Source organism: Canis aureus, chromosome 25 (genome assembly GCF_053574225.1).
Source record: "Canis aureus isolate CA01 chromosome 25, VMU_Caureus_v.1.0, whole genome shotgun sequence".
In the NCBI taxonomy this organism is placed as follows: Eukaryota; Metazoa; Chordata; class Mammalia; order Carnivora; family Canidae; genus Canis; species Canis aureus.
Window position 1 is genome coordinate 23,333,144 of NC_135635.1, and position 13,666 is coordinate 23,346,809.

A 13,666-nucleotide genomic window follows, 5' to 3' on the forward strand; every position below is an offset into this window, starting at 1 on the left:
TTTTAGTTTGTCAACAAGTAAAGCTGCCACTTCATCTGAAGCAGTGTCTGGCTTTTTGAGCATTTGTTGTGGCCAGACTGCCCTTTTGCTATTTGTAGCTGAATGAGCATTTATGCACTTCCCATGATACAATTCTCACACTAGTAATGCATGCCTTTCAGAAACTGGACTGGTCTTGTGCATTCTATTTGTGATTGCCACCTCAAGTAAAAATTACACTAGTGCAAAATCTGCAGACTAATTTTCTCAATCTGTTGCATGCTGCCCTGAAAATGCCCCCTTTGGGAGTTTTACTTGTTTCAAACTTTGGTGGAAATTTCAGGGACTTTCTTTCTGATTAGTTGCCTATTATTAAAGAAAATACAAATCTCCTATTGTATTTTTCTTTTTCATCTTTATATTTAGGTGAAGCTGGACATACAGACCAAGCAGTATAAACAATTTGCTATCATCATCATTTTGAACTTAGGCATCAAATTCTTTGTTTTTCCTCAGTTTACTCTTGTGCATCCTGCTTTCCTTTTTAAAAAATATTGCAAGAGAATGAGACAATTAAAAATACTTGCCCTTGAAAATAAAAGCATCATGAGTCTCAGTTTGGAAAAGGTTTTATCTCTGGGTTCTATGAGCTAGATGCACACTAATTTACAGTGCTGGAACCAAATGGGTTGAAAATCCTTATTTTCCCACCAGATGGGTTATTTTAAAATATCACAAAACTTCTGAGGTTATTTACATTACAAATGTGCTTCTTCGCACACATCAAGAATTGAGTACCATGTTTTGACAGTAACTCCTTTATGAAATTATATGTTGCGCAAGTAGAGTAAAATTCAAGTCATTCTCAAGGGAGCAGGCTTATGAATCTGGATGAGGTCACACCTCTTTAAAGATGCAGTTTGATAATCCGACATCAAAACAAAGGAATTCTGTTAATCCTCTCACAAAAGTGCAAATTGCTAATCAGATCCCTGGGCTGGGCTGGCAGCTTGGTAAACAATGAGCTTGGCAGAAGAGCAACTTTGGGCGGATAGATAGCTGAGAAGCTTGGGGTACCAACTTTGCCCCTGTGTTAGCCCAGTTGGGCCTGTTGTTTCGAAACAATTATGTTTGTCAATGGAGGTGGTTCTTGCAGTTATTGTGTTCTTGTGCTTTTCTCCTTCCATGTTAATGATGATGCAAATCAATCTTCCTGTCTTTCATTTCACTTCACTGGTGTATAGGCTACTATGCCCCTATATTCTTTTCACTTGGATGCATGTGTCTTTTGAATTTTCATTACACATTCCTTTACAAGCCCAGAGGGTTTTCCTTCCTTCCCACAAATAGTGTGGTGGTATTTGAAAAAGAAAGAATAAATCTTAACCCAACTGAAAAAAAAAAAAAAAAAGTCTCTTCTGGAAGGTGTAATAGTTGGGATTCCTTTTTTTTTTTTTTTTTTTTGATAAATGATAAATCCCGATTTGAGACAACTTGAGGGGAAAAGCTGGAATTTGTTGTACAAAGGAGTACAAAGAAAGCAAATAACCAAATTGAGGGAAGGCAGAAATGTAGATTGGCCTTAGGAGCAGTTGGGACCAAGAAGTCATACTCTGTCAGGGTTTGATCCCTTTGTCTTGTCTCCCTGTCACTTTAGATAGTGACTTTACTCTTTCTTGTTCAATAGAGATTTCTCTATAGGGAAGGAAATGTCCCCATTGATGACAGCTCAGGAAGTTTATAGCTGGCTGCTTTTTCCACTTAAATAAAATATCTCAGGGAAGGACTCTGATTGGCTTTGCTCCTATCAGGTGCTTATCCTGGACTCATCAACCCCGTGTATACATAACTTCATATTTGTCAGAATGTAGAAGGTACTTGCTGTTTGTTTTACTCTGTCATCTTCAGATTTATTGAAATATGTAACTGGCCTGAAGAATTCCACAAACTGATGACTGTCTCAGTGAGTGGAATTACTTTACACATCTCAACACCAGTTTTTCTAACTCTAATTCTATTTCACTCTCTTGGTATTTCCAACTTTCACCCAGATGTGACTAAGAATTAACTTGAAAGTGAGAAATACAACTTCTTCATTTTAAAAGGGGATTTCGTTAAGAGAGTGCACTGTTTTGAATACTTCTAGCTAGTTGTGTGTCTTCTATTAAGACAGTGTTTGGAAATTATTTGGGTGCAGTGCCTGTGTTGAGTGCCTGTGTCTGTGTTGGAGTGAAAATTATAGTTTGGGTTGTGGAGTTATCTTTTGATAGGTAAGAGTAGTGTACTTTTGCTGCGGTACAGTATGGGCTGCAGATGATGTGTTGGTTTTCAGTCAGATGAATGATACAGAAATGATAAATCTACATCTGTAAGAGGAGAAATGCATCAAATGTAGAGGTTCGGGGTAGAGGCTGCCCTGGTGGGACTGTGCTACCCACAGCCAAAGCTTTCTGAATAAGAGCACTGTCTTTTTAAAAGCAATAGGGGGTGAGGATTGAGGGAGTGCTCACAGCGGTAAGTATAACACAGCTGTGCTCTGTTTATGCTTCGGCTACAATAAAAAAGCTATAAAATGTGAGATGTCATAGCTCCACTTTGCTTTATTTATACTATTTCCTCTGAGCTCTGTCACACTGCACATTCATCTGCTAAGTTGCAGCAAGAATGGAGATTAAAATATCACAGCTCAAAATAGGAGTCAAGCGGAAGGAGATTCATCATAGCCCTATTAAAAATATGTAAATATGGGAATGAAGTCATTTTAAAGCTATACAGCCCTCCTCCTTTATGAGTTAAGATCCCTTGAGCAAGTCATAGGCTGTGCAAGGGACAGGGCTAGAGCACTTGTTCCCCATTTCTCTCACCCATGGAATCCTTTTAAGATTAAAGACTTTGAACTGAACTGCAAATATACATGTTTTCCTACAGTCATGCCTAAATTAATAATGGCAGGAAATCTGATGCAAAACAAAAAACAAAAGATGTGATAATTAAAGATTATACATTGCTCACTTAGAATTATTAAAATTAATATACGAAATCTTTTTGACCTCATATATGAATGAAATTTGAGAAATGTCCAGAAGTATCCATAGACAGTAAAGTTCCAAGAAGGAAACTGAGACTCAGAGATGTAGTCTGGCTTTCCAAAATCCCATTACTAATGATAAAGCTAAGACTGGAAGCTAGCGTTCCTCCCTAAAACTTTGCTAATAAATGACTTCTCATTTTCTTTATCTGTAGTCTTTACAAAAATTTACCCTCTGCTGTCTATATAATGTGCTTAGGAAAGTCAGGAATAGGCTTTCTGGATGGATAAATCTCCAATGATATTTATTAACAAGCCTTTTATGCTCTCTTCTGTGTGTTGCTGAATGACTGTTAGCATTTTGGCCTCCTTATTTTCCACATGTGTAATAGTAGTAATAATAAAGACCAACATTTACTACATACTTATTGGGTGCCAGGAGTGGTCCTGTTTGCTTGATGTGTATACGTTATTTTGCTACTCACAACAACCCGATCCTGTAGGTGTAATTCCTCATATCTTGTAGAAACTTGTGGAAACTGATGTATAGATCACATAGCTAATGAGTGAGGACAGGAATTCAAACCAAGTAGGTTGGCTTCTGAGCCTGCACCCTCAGCCACAATGGCCTTTCCAAAAGTTTTAGAAAAAGACCAAGAAGAGCACTAGGCTGGAAAAGAGAAGCCCTGGATTCCAGGCACAGTCTTGCCATTATGCTAGTAAACTAATTTTCCTCACCTGTAGAATGCAGTTAAGAAATGATTATATCCTTTCCAGTTTCAACTTGGTATGCATTTCTATACTATCACCTTACAAAAATAAATTTTTGAGCAATAACTTCTTCCTGCAGTCTTATTTAACTGTAGTTTCAGAAATGGCTATGGTGCCATTTCTAATATGCAGTGATTCTAGAACTTCTTTTGTCCTGTACTTTTCACTGTGTTTTAGGTGATTTTTTTTGGCTGCAATTAATAGGAGTATCCTAGCTAGCTAAGGAGCTTCTAGCTGTGTGATCTTGAGCATATTTCTTAATTTCTTGTCACAGTTTTCTTGTCTGTAAAATAAAGGTCCATACCCATAGAGTCATTTTGAGAATTAAGCTAGATATAATATGTAAAGCACTTAGCATGATGTCTGTGCATAGTCACGACCATACAATAGCAAAGTGTTTGATTATGATCACTGTGGATCACCCCCCCCCATCTGATTTAACATCTCTGCCTCTCATTCTTCATGCTAGTTCTTTTATTGTGATTGGCCAGTTAGCTTTTTTGTGTCTGTATTCCTGTATTAGGAATTCCTGTTATGATACTATCAGAAGATGCTGTCTACTTGAAGTGGAAATATGAGAGCAGATGGGACTTTGGAAATCAGATAAGATAGCCCCTTAATGTGGTGATTTTAATATCCTGAAAGAACAAGTGACTTGTCTAACACTCAGCTCGTAGAACACAAAGGTATAACCTATAGGTCCTAAGAGCAGTTTCCAATAGAGTACTGCTACCTATGGAATTATTAAATAGAACATGTGAAGGTTCTTGAGATTTGTCAAAAGGACCACAACACACATCTTCGTAGTTTAAATTAGGCAAATTGCAAGAGTATTTTAGATTTATAGTGATTTAAGATTTTAGATCATATGTCTTTTGGGACGACTTCACGAGAGGAGATGAGGATGCTTTAGGCTGGTAGAGGAATAAAAGTGGTCATCTTTCTTATTGACTCTTAAGAAATTTATGTTTTTGGTTTTTTCCTCCATTTTGAGTGAGGTAACGTGATTTTCAACAGTATGGGAAGAAGTAGACCTAATATATTTAGAGAATGTATAAAGGCATAAGAAAAAAGATTTTTATAGTGATTTGGGTAATTTAAATAGAGAAATAGTCTGATAAAACATTATAATAATTTTTGGGACACATCCAGTTGAGTCACAATGTATCAACATATACTCTAATATATAGGGGAAATGGAGCTGTTTCTATAATGTATTCTTGTCCCTGAGTCCCTACCCTGAAGGGTACTTTGAAAGGCAATCAAAAGTAAGTACAATATAGTACAAAATAACTCGGTGTTCTCACTATCAAATCACCTCTTTCTGTTATTTTTTTTCCCCCTCTATTTACGAGGCCCAGGACTAGGCAGGGGCAAGAGAGGCACCTTGGCTGTAGAATGTAAGGAGGCATCCCTCATTGGTGGTAACCCTGCCAAGTTAATGACCCTGAGAGGGATGACTCCTTACATTTTGTGCTGTCCTCAGGGCTTCACAAACCTCACTTTCATGTTGGCTCTGCCCATCCACACTAAGAAAACCATCTTTAAGGGGTTTACGCATCATTGTGGCTGGTGTGGGAGTGCGGAGCATCACATCTGTGTCTGCTGGCCCTGGGGTTGTTCTCTGTATCCTTCTTGGCTTCTGCTCTACTGTCTCTATCAGTAGAGGCCTCTATTCTTGATTCTGTAGTGGGCCCCACCTGGATTTTGAGCCAGAGCAGCTGCTGCTGATCTACCATTGTCTTGAACTTGAGGTCCCTTCCTTTTCTCACCCCAGGGCTTTCTCAGTCTTTCTATGTGTCAAGCTTGTGTGTGTGTGTTGGAAATTTTCAGGTTCTTTGCACATGTACACAACCTGTGAAGAATAACCGATTTTAACTCAGTCTAACTGGGAACTTTCCTTCACCAGTGTTTTATTTCTCCATTGCCACGTTAGACGGGTACAAGGCTTATGACGGGGATTCCCTGAGAGGCTTCTTCTCCATCCCCTCTCTGTTTTCCTGTATTAGACATAATGAGAAACTGTCAGCCCATAGGCCCTTGGATTCCTTTTATCCAGCTGATCTTCTCCTGCCCCACCTCCTTATTGGTTTAATAAGATATGCAGAAAGCCTGGCCCCTATTTCTGGGCTCTGTCTCTCTCCTTGTCCTAGATTTCTTTTCCCCTTCTTGTCTGAGTACACGAGAGTTCCTATATTGGGTCTTTCTGTTAGCATCCACATTTTGCTCTTGTTTTTTTCCATAAGGAATTTTTGGAAAACTTTAAACAACTTTTCACTCTCAAATTCTGTCATTCAAGATTGTTGTCTCACTAGGTAAACTGATTAATAGCCCCTTTGTTCTAGATAGCATTTGAGCTCCCAGCTTGCATACTGGAATCTACAAAGGGCCAGACCTCCAGGAACTCCTAATTGAGATAGAGAGTATAGAGGGTCAGGAGGAATTATCATTATCTGAACTAACACAGGTTATTTCATGGGCTCTCATTCCTTACCTCCTAGCCTAATTCCTACTCTCAAGTTAGATTCTCTCCATTATGTGTGTGTGTGTGTGTGTGTGTGTGTGTATATATATATTATATATATATAATAGGTATATTATATATATATAATACCCTACCCCATAGAATATAATAGATATATTAATATATCTATTATATTAATATGAATATTATATTCATAATCACTTTTTGACTCTAGGAATTTGGGATGCATACCCTTCCTGAGTTTTCTTTCTATATTCTGTTTATGCAGGATGCAGGCATGTAATCTCATGCAATTTTAATACATTATGGTCAATATTATTATATGATTAGGAACAGTATTTTATGGGAGAGAAGGGGTGCCTAATTTTGCCAAGAAGTGTCACAGAGGACTTCCCAGAGGAGTGAAGCCCAAGGTAGGGATTAAAGATTAATTATAGTCTTTTATGGATAAGATGGGAAGTATATTTTTGAAAGAGCAAAGCTCAGTGAAGAACAGGACCTTGTCTATCATACTGACCATTGTGTTCCTATCACCTAGCAAAGAACTTGGCATCCTCTACATAAATATTTAGTGTATAAGTGGATAAATGACTATCTTGAGGGCCATCAAAATTGCTATTTTGAGTAAGTGTACAACAAGATGAGATTTGTGTTTTATTACAAATAATATGAGAGCATTGCAGTAATGATTAATGAAAAGGGAATGAGACAGGGAGGAGTTTTATAACAAGTTCTATGAAGGCTCCTGGGAGATTCCTTTTAAGTGGCCTCCAACCTCTCTCTAGATACTGAGAGTCTGTCACTCTGAACCCAACATATGGTAGTTTCCCATGTATGCCTTAAGACGGCATGAGCACTGACTGTTCCCACCTCTTAAGATGGCCCCCAAAAATCTAGAGATAATTCACAGAATATTTAAGAGTCACTTTCTCCACACCTTTCATATAAGAGATAGAGAGTTGAGGTTTCCAAATGATCTGTTTTATAGGCAATAAATACATTTTTGTCATCATCCATATGGCCTGCTATAATAAAAATACCATAAACTGAGTGGCTTATAAACAACAGAAATTTATTTCTCACAGTTATGGCAGCTGAGAAGCCCATAATCAAGGCACATTGTGTCTGTAGAGAGCCTGCTTTCTAGATGGCCATCTTTTTGCTGTAACTTCACAAGGTAGAGGAAGGTAGGGAGTTCTGTGGGGTCTCTTTGATAAGAGCACTAATCCTATTCATGAGGGCTCTACCCTCATGAACTAAGTACCTCCTAAAGGCCCTACCTCCTAATACTATCACATTGGGCATTAGATTTTAGCATATGAATTTTGGAGGACAAAAACATTCAATGTGTAGCTTATGCATAATATCTTTTCTGTATTTCTTGTTCAGAGTGGGTCTATAAATTTCCAGCATTGGCTATGGTAACTAGGAGTCTACATGGTTAATTCATCTGGGCATATAACTGATACTTATTTTCAGAGTGAAAGACTGAAGAAAAGTCAGTAAAATACATGCAGTTTTGTTCCTTTGTGTACTAGTTTTCTCTTGGTGTGTGTGTCATATTAACAAAAACTTAGTGGCTTAAGACAATGCCTGCTTACTAGCTCAGAGTTCTTCAGGTCAGGAGTCTAACATGGCTTGGTTCTCTCTGCCCAGAGAACCACAGGTTGAAATCAAGGTTGGCCTGGATGAGTTCTTCATCTGTACACTCTTGAGGGAAACAATCTGCTTCGAAAGTCATTCTTGTTGGTGTAATTCAGCCCTTTGTGGTTGTAGAGATGAGGTCCCTATTTCCTTGCTGGCTGTCAGCTGGGGCTGTCCATAGCTCCTGGAGGCTCTATCCTGAAGCTGTGTCACATCCTCCTTATGCTTTAAATCTCTATTTTCTTCTATCTTTGACCTCTAGCTCAAGATTTGAAAGGTTGGATCCAACCAGACATTTCCTTTGTTTTAAAGTCCACTGTGGGGCAGCGCGGGTGGCTTAGTGGTTTAGCGCCACCTTAGGCCTGGGGCATGGTCCTGGGAGCCTAGGATCGAGTCCCACGTCAGGCTCTCTGCATGGAGCCTGCTCCTCCTGCCTGTGTCTTTGCCTCTCTGTTTCTCTCTCTGAATCTCTTGTGAATAAATAAATAAAAAATCTTAAAAAAAAAAAGCCACTGTGTTATGTAATATAACCTATTTCGGAGAGTGAAATATTCACATTTCTAGGGACTGTGCAGACCATGTTTCCCATTTAGGAGAATTTGGAAGGGGCATCTTAAATTCTGCATACCAAACTTTTATTTATAACACTTTTTTTTTTAAACAAGATTTAAACAGCCTCTTACAGAGTGTAATCTAATCACTTAGAAAAAGCAAAAATAAAAGTATGATTTAATTAATGTTTTGTTTGAAAACTAGCACATCTTTTGATGAAGGTAATTTTCTAACATCTGACCTTGACAGATGTACTATTACTAATCTTTAGAAATTTTACTTGTGACTCACTCACTTCTGATTATTCCTAGGATTCACATTACCAGAACAAAACATTTCTATATTTATTACTAAGAGTGTAGCAATGGGAGTGGTTTTTATTGTTTATGCAAGGAAAAACAAACAATGCCATGTAATCTATACATAAATGCCATCACCTCAAAGTGATTTTTTTTTTCAAAGTGATTTTTAATAGTAAGAGCTTTGTTAAGTTACCTTGAATGATAAAGTAAAATATCTTTCAAAGTTTTGGGGATTTCTAAATTTAAATAAGGGAAGTACAATTAGGGATGTCTGGGTGGCTCAGCAGTTGAGCGTCTGCCTTTGGCTCAGGGCATGATCCTGGAGTCCCAGGATCAAGTCCCGCATCGAGCTCTCTGCATGGAGCCTGCTTCTTCCTCTGCCTCTCTCTGTGTCTCTCATGAATAAACAGATAAAATCTAAAAAAAAAAAAAAAAAGAAAAAAAAGAAAAGAAAAGGAAGGTACAATTAGTTAACTATAAACTCAGTCAACTACAAACACGCTTCCCCACATACTCCTCATTTCTGACACCAACTACAAGTTTGAGGGGTTTCTAAAACCACCTTCAGGTTTGAGAGTTTGCTAGAAGTATTCACTAAAACAGATTATACTCAAGGTTATAGTTTACTATAGGGAAAAGATACAAATTCAAATCAGCCAGGGGAAAAATTATAGGCTGAGTCTCAAGGTGATTAAGAATAAGGCTAAGGCTGAGTCTGAGTATGAGGCTTGAAGAACCAACCACAGAGCTTTCATTGTCCTCTCCTTATAGAGTCAGGATGCATTACTTTCCTAGCATCAATATGACACTATGCATGGAGCATTACCAACTAGGGAAGCTCACGTTGGTGTCCAGAATTTTTAATGGGATGTGATCACATACTGCCAAGTCACTGACTTTTAGTCTCCAGCCCCTCCTGGATATTACTATTGAGTTGATACTTTTAGTTTCCAGTTCCTTCTAGAGGCAAAATCAAAATTGATATTTCATGGCCCCGAGCCCCCATCCAAAATCACAGTTTGACTGCCCTGTGCCCAAAGCTCTCAGGCAAGCAAAGACACTGCTGCCAGAGATGGTACTTAGAGGGCCTAGAGATCACTTCTTAGTAGCCAAAGACAAAGGCCCAGATCTTTCCTTGCATAAAATTAACTCTTTATCACACAGAAAAAGAGAGAGGGAAAGAGAAATGAATGCAAATAGTAGTTATCATTTATTGAGGGCATACTGTGTGGCAGACAGTGTGCTAAGTATTGCTTCTTTTAATTTTTTGAACATTATTTGAAAGATGCTATGATTATTTTTGTTTTTGTTTTTTAAAGATTTTATTTATTTATTCATCAGAGAGAGAGAGAGAGGCAGAGACACAGGTAGAGGGAGAAGCAGGCTCCATGCTGGGAGCCTGATGTGGGACTCCATCCGGGGTCTCTAGGATCAGGCCCTAGGCTGAAGGTGGCGCTAAACCGCTGAGCCACCTGGGCTGCTAGATTATTTTTCTTTTGAAGATAAACTGAGATTTATAGATTAAGAGATTTACCAAAGACCATGTAAATAGTTGATGGTGGAACCAGTATGTAAACCCGTGTCAGCCTAACTCAAAAGTACATGATAATGCTTTATTGCTTCCACCAAAATCAAAGGACAATAAGAACATATAATGTGATAAGAATTTAGGAGCAGTTATGCTTAAGAATTGTTTTCAGGACAAAGTTGTCATTCAAATATATAAGAATGTGCACTGCTATTTTAATAAGTAGGATATAGAGGAAGAGAGGATTGATATATAGAATTGTTATGTCATTAAATTCATACCTTCCAAATGGATTCCAGTCAGAACTGTATCATTTAATTAATTCAAACAGATTTATGAGGTATGCATTGTATCTCAGGTGCTGTGCCGGCCTCTCGTGACCCGAAGATGATGACCAACATGTTCCTGTCCACAAGGAGCTAGCGATCCACTGGGGTATGTAAGCGGTTTTTATTTTTTAATATTATGTTACTTTTAAGCAAAGCAGAGAGCATACAATGTGTATTTTGCCTACAAATCCTGCAAGCATTTGGAACAATTTTATTCAACTAGGTGAGCTAATGATAAAGTTACTAATTTGGAGATCATTGTTCATATAATGAAATCGAATATTTAAACTCAGTTTCAATTTTTTGGTATATTCTTTTTTTTTTTTTTTTTTTTTTTTGGTATATTCTTTAATAATAGAATAGATCTTCAAAAAGCAAAATTACGTCATGAAGAAAAAACACATAGCACTGAGATTTGTCTGTATTTCCTACTTACAGAAGTACGTGAGGGCAAATGAAAGGAGAATGGGAATGCCACCAGAGTACATCATGCATAACAACAATGTGCATTTCTTCTTCATGCTTGTAATGTTGATACTTTGCTTTTCATTGGTTACTTTAGTGATTATTTTTGCCTTTCATTTTCTCCTAATTCACTGATTTCTCCAATTGAGCAAAGTCGATATTGGGATAAAATAGGATTCCTTGTTTAGTTAATGTTGATTTTGGCAAATATGTATTTTATTTAAGTTACAATAATAGCCCTCATGCTTACAATCCACCATGCAGTATGCTGGGAGTGGTCCTGAAGAAATAGTAATAGTAATATAAATATTACATTCCAATTATACTTTATATATTTTATAACTTAATGTACAGGAATAGAGTTAGAAATAAAATAATAAATTTAAGTGAACTTGATATCCAGTAGCTCATACTGATGCTACACAACACTAACAACAATATATTTGGACCTATTTAATACATATATTAATATGCTATCTAGATTAAACATCATAAGTGCTGAGAGTGCAGTTGTGATCATTTTAAAATGTGAGCAACCCAAGAAAAAAAATGTCCCTTTTTTTTGCAATATGATTTTAATTTTTAAAAGCATTTAATTTTATAAACCATATCCATCATCTTTGCATAGATAAATGTTGTGGCAATTTTTTGAATGAACCTTTTGGTTCCCTAAAGAAATTATGGATACTCTATAAATTTATAAATGAAAGGCCATTCATCAGAGTTATAAATATGAGTGGTTCTTGTGCTGATGCCCATGTAAACTTAAAGTGGTTTAATATCTATTGGCTTTTGCGTATAGTTAGAACAGCAAAAGAATATAGATACTGTCATACTTACATGGTGTCATAACATTGGAAAATGGTGAGAACGACATGAAATATTTTTTGAATAGCATGGCATTTCCTTGAATTACTGCTGGCAATAGAACATAAATCAACCTTGATGGATATTCCAAAGATGTTTATTAATCTATTCATTTAATCTGAAATACTCACTCTTGGCATTTATAGAGCCAGTTCAAAGGAAGTGGCAAGTGCTTCTAAACCCCAGCAGTTACTTTTAGGGGCCTCATACTTATGTCAGCTAGGTCTGGTTGGAATGGAGATTAAAATGCATAAAAATCCTTTCCTCCTAATCTGTGCTAAAGATATTTGCTTGACTGAAATATATTTTCTTGTGTATGTCTAATAAAAATCTCAATTTGTTCCATCGTTGATGAAATTTACAACATGGCTCTCTATTTGAATTTCCAGTTTTTAATCTGTTTTCCTCCCTACCAACTCCCCCAAATTGGAAGATAATCCTGTACTTGCATATTTTGACTGAAAAGGACTGGAAAACTGACCAAATTCCTCTGCACCAAATTAAGAAACAGCATATGGCATATGATTTTGACAATATGTAATGAGACAGGTAGGATGGACGGATTGTAAAGATACAGAGAGGGAAAATCTTATTTGATAGTAAAGGTCAGAGAAAGCCAGTGGCACTTAAGCTGAAGAAGGAAGGAGAGTCAACTATGCATATGTTGTGGAGTAAGATGGTATGGATGTGTAGGCATGTATGTGTGTTATTTATTAAAATATGGAAAATCTAGGCATAGAGCTAAGTTCTTTATTCAAATAATGTAAGCAGGATTAGGCTTCTTGTCATTTCTTAGCTTCCACTAATACAGATTCAGTCTTGGCTTCACTTGGGAGCAAGATGGTGGCAATAGCATTGCTTCAGCATCAGCATCTTCTCATGCTTCATTCAGAAAACACAGGAAAAAGAGAGTCTCTTTCCCAGAAGCCCATCAAAAGTGTCTTTGTACCAATTGGCTTTGATTAGATCACAGACCAACCCTGTGCACCTCTCTTGGAGCAAGAGATAGAGTCAGCTTTATCACTTTCCATGAGCTAGGCATTAGGAATGCCTCCCAAAGGGAATGGGGGTACTTTTAGCAGAAAGATGGTGTATGGATGTGAGGTAGCAAAAAAAATAATTAGCCCAAACTACCTGTTGATTTGCTATTTTTTTCTTTTTAGCTATATTTTATTTTAGAACATGTTTGTGATGTCAGTTATTCCATTGAAAATATTTTTCATTGACAAATCTTAAGAAAATATAGGTCAATCATCAGAACATGTGGATACTTTAAAAATGCCTACATAGTGAAAAGTACACACTTTTCATTAATATTGGTTAGAGAACAATCTTTTAATAAAGTGGCCACTAACATAGCAACTGCCAAGGTAACAGTCATAAACATGCTTTATTTTTGCATAGATTTCTCAGTTTATTGACAAGCAGGAGTTAGCCTGGGATTCTAAGCTGCATCACTGAACACAAGAGGGGTTTTTCTTCAGTGAATCAAAATATTACTCAAAAATGGGAAGGAATTCCATGATTGCCAGATGTTTTTAAATAATAAACATGTTAATTGAAGATGGGCTTTACTGTGCCACCTCTTGTCTCTTCACACAAGCACAAACCTTCTGAGGTTTTAAGGCTCTTCCTCATGAATGAATAAAGCTTTTGAACCGAAATCATCTACTTCTGACTAAAGTGAGTTGTCACTGCTCTTTTTTAAGGTCTGTA

At 37.1% G+C, this 13,666-nt stretch overlaps 1 protein-coding gene across 10 annotated transcripts in view; it reads left to right on the forward strand.

Moving 5' to 3' along the window:
* SOX5 (SRY-box transcription factor 5) overlaps positions 1-13,666 on the forward strand; it is a 994,522-nt gene that overhangs the window by 170,803 nt on the left and 810,053 nt on the right. For all 10 annotated transcript variants that reach the window (XM_077870731.1, XM_077870732.1, XM_077870738.1 and 7 more), the window contains one exon: positions 10,648-10,724. The gene's annotated coding sequence lies outside the window, so the exon portion shown is untranslated. The remainder of the gene's footprint in view (positions 1-10,647; positions 10,725-13,666) is intronic.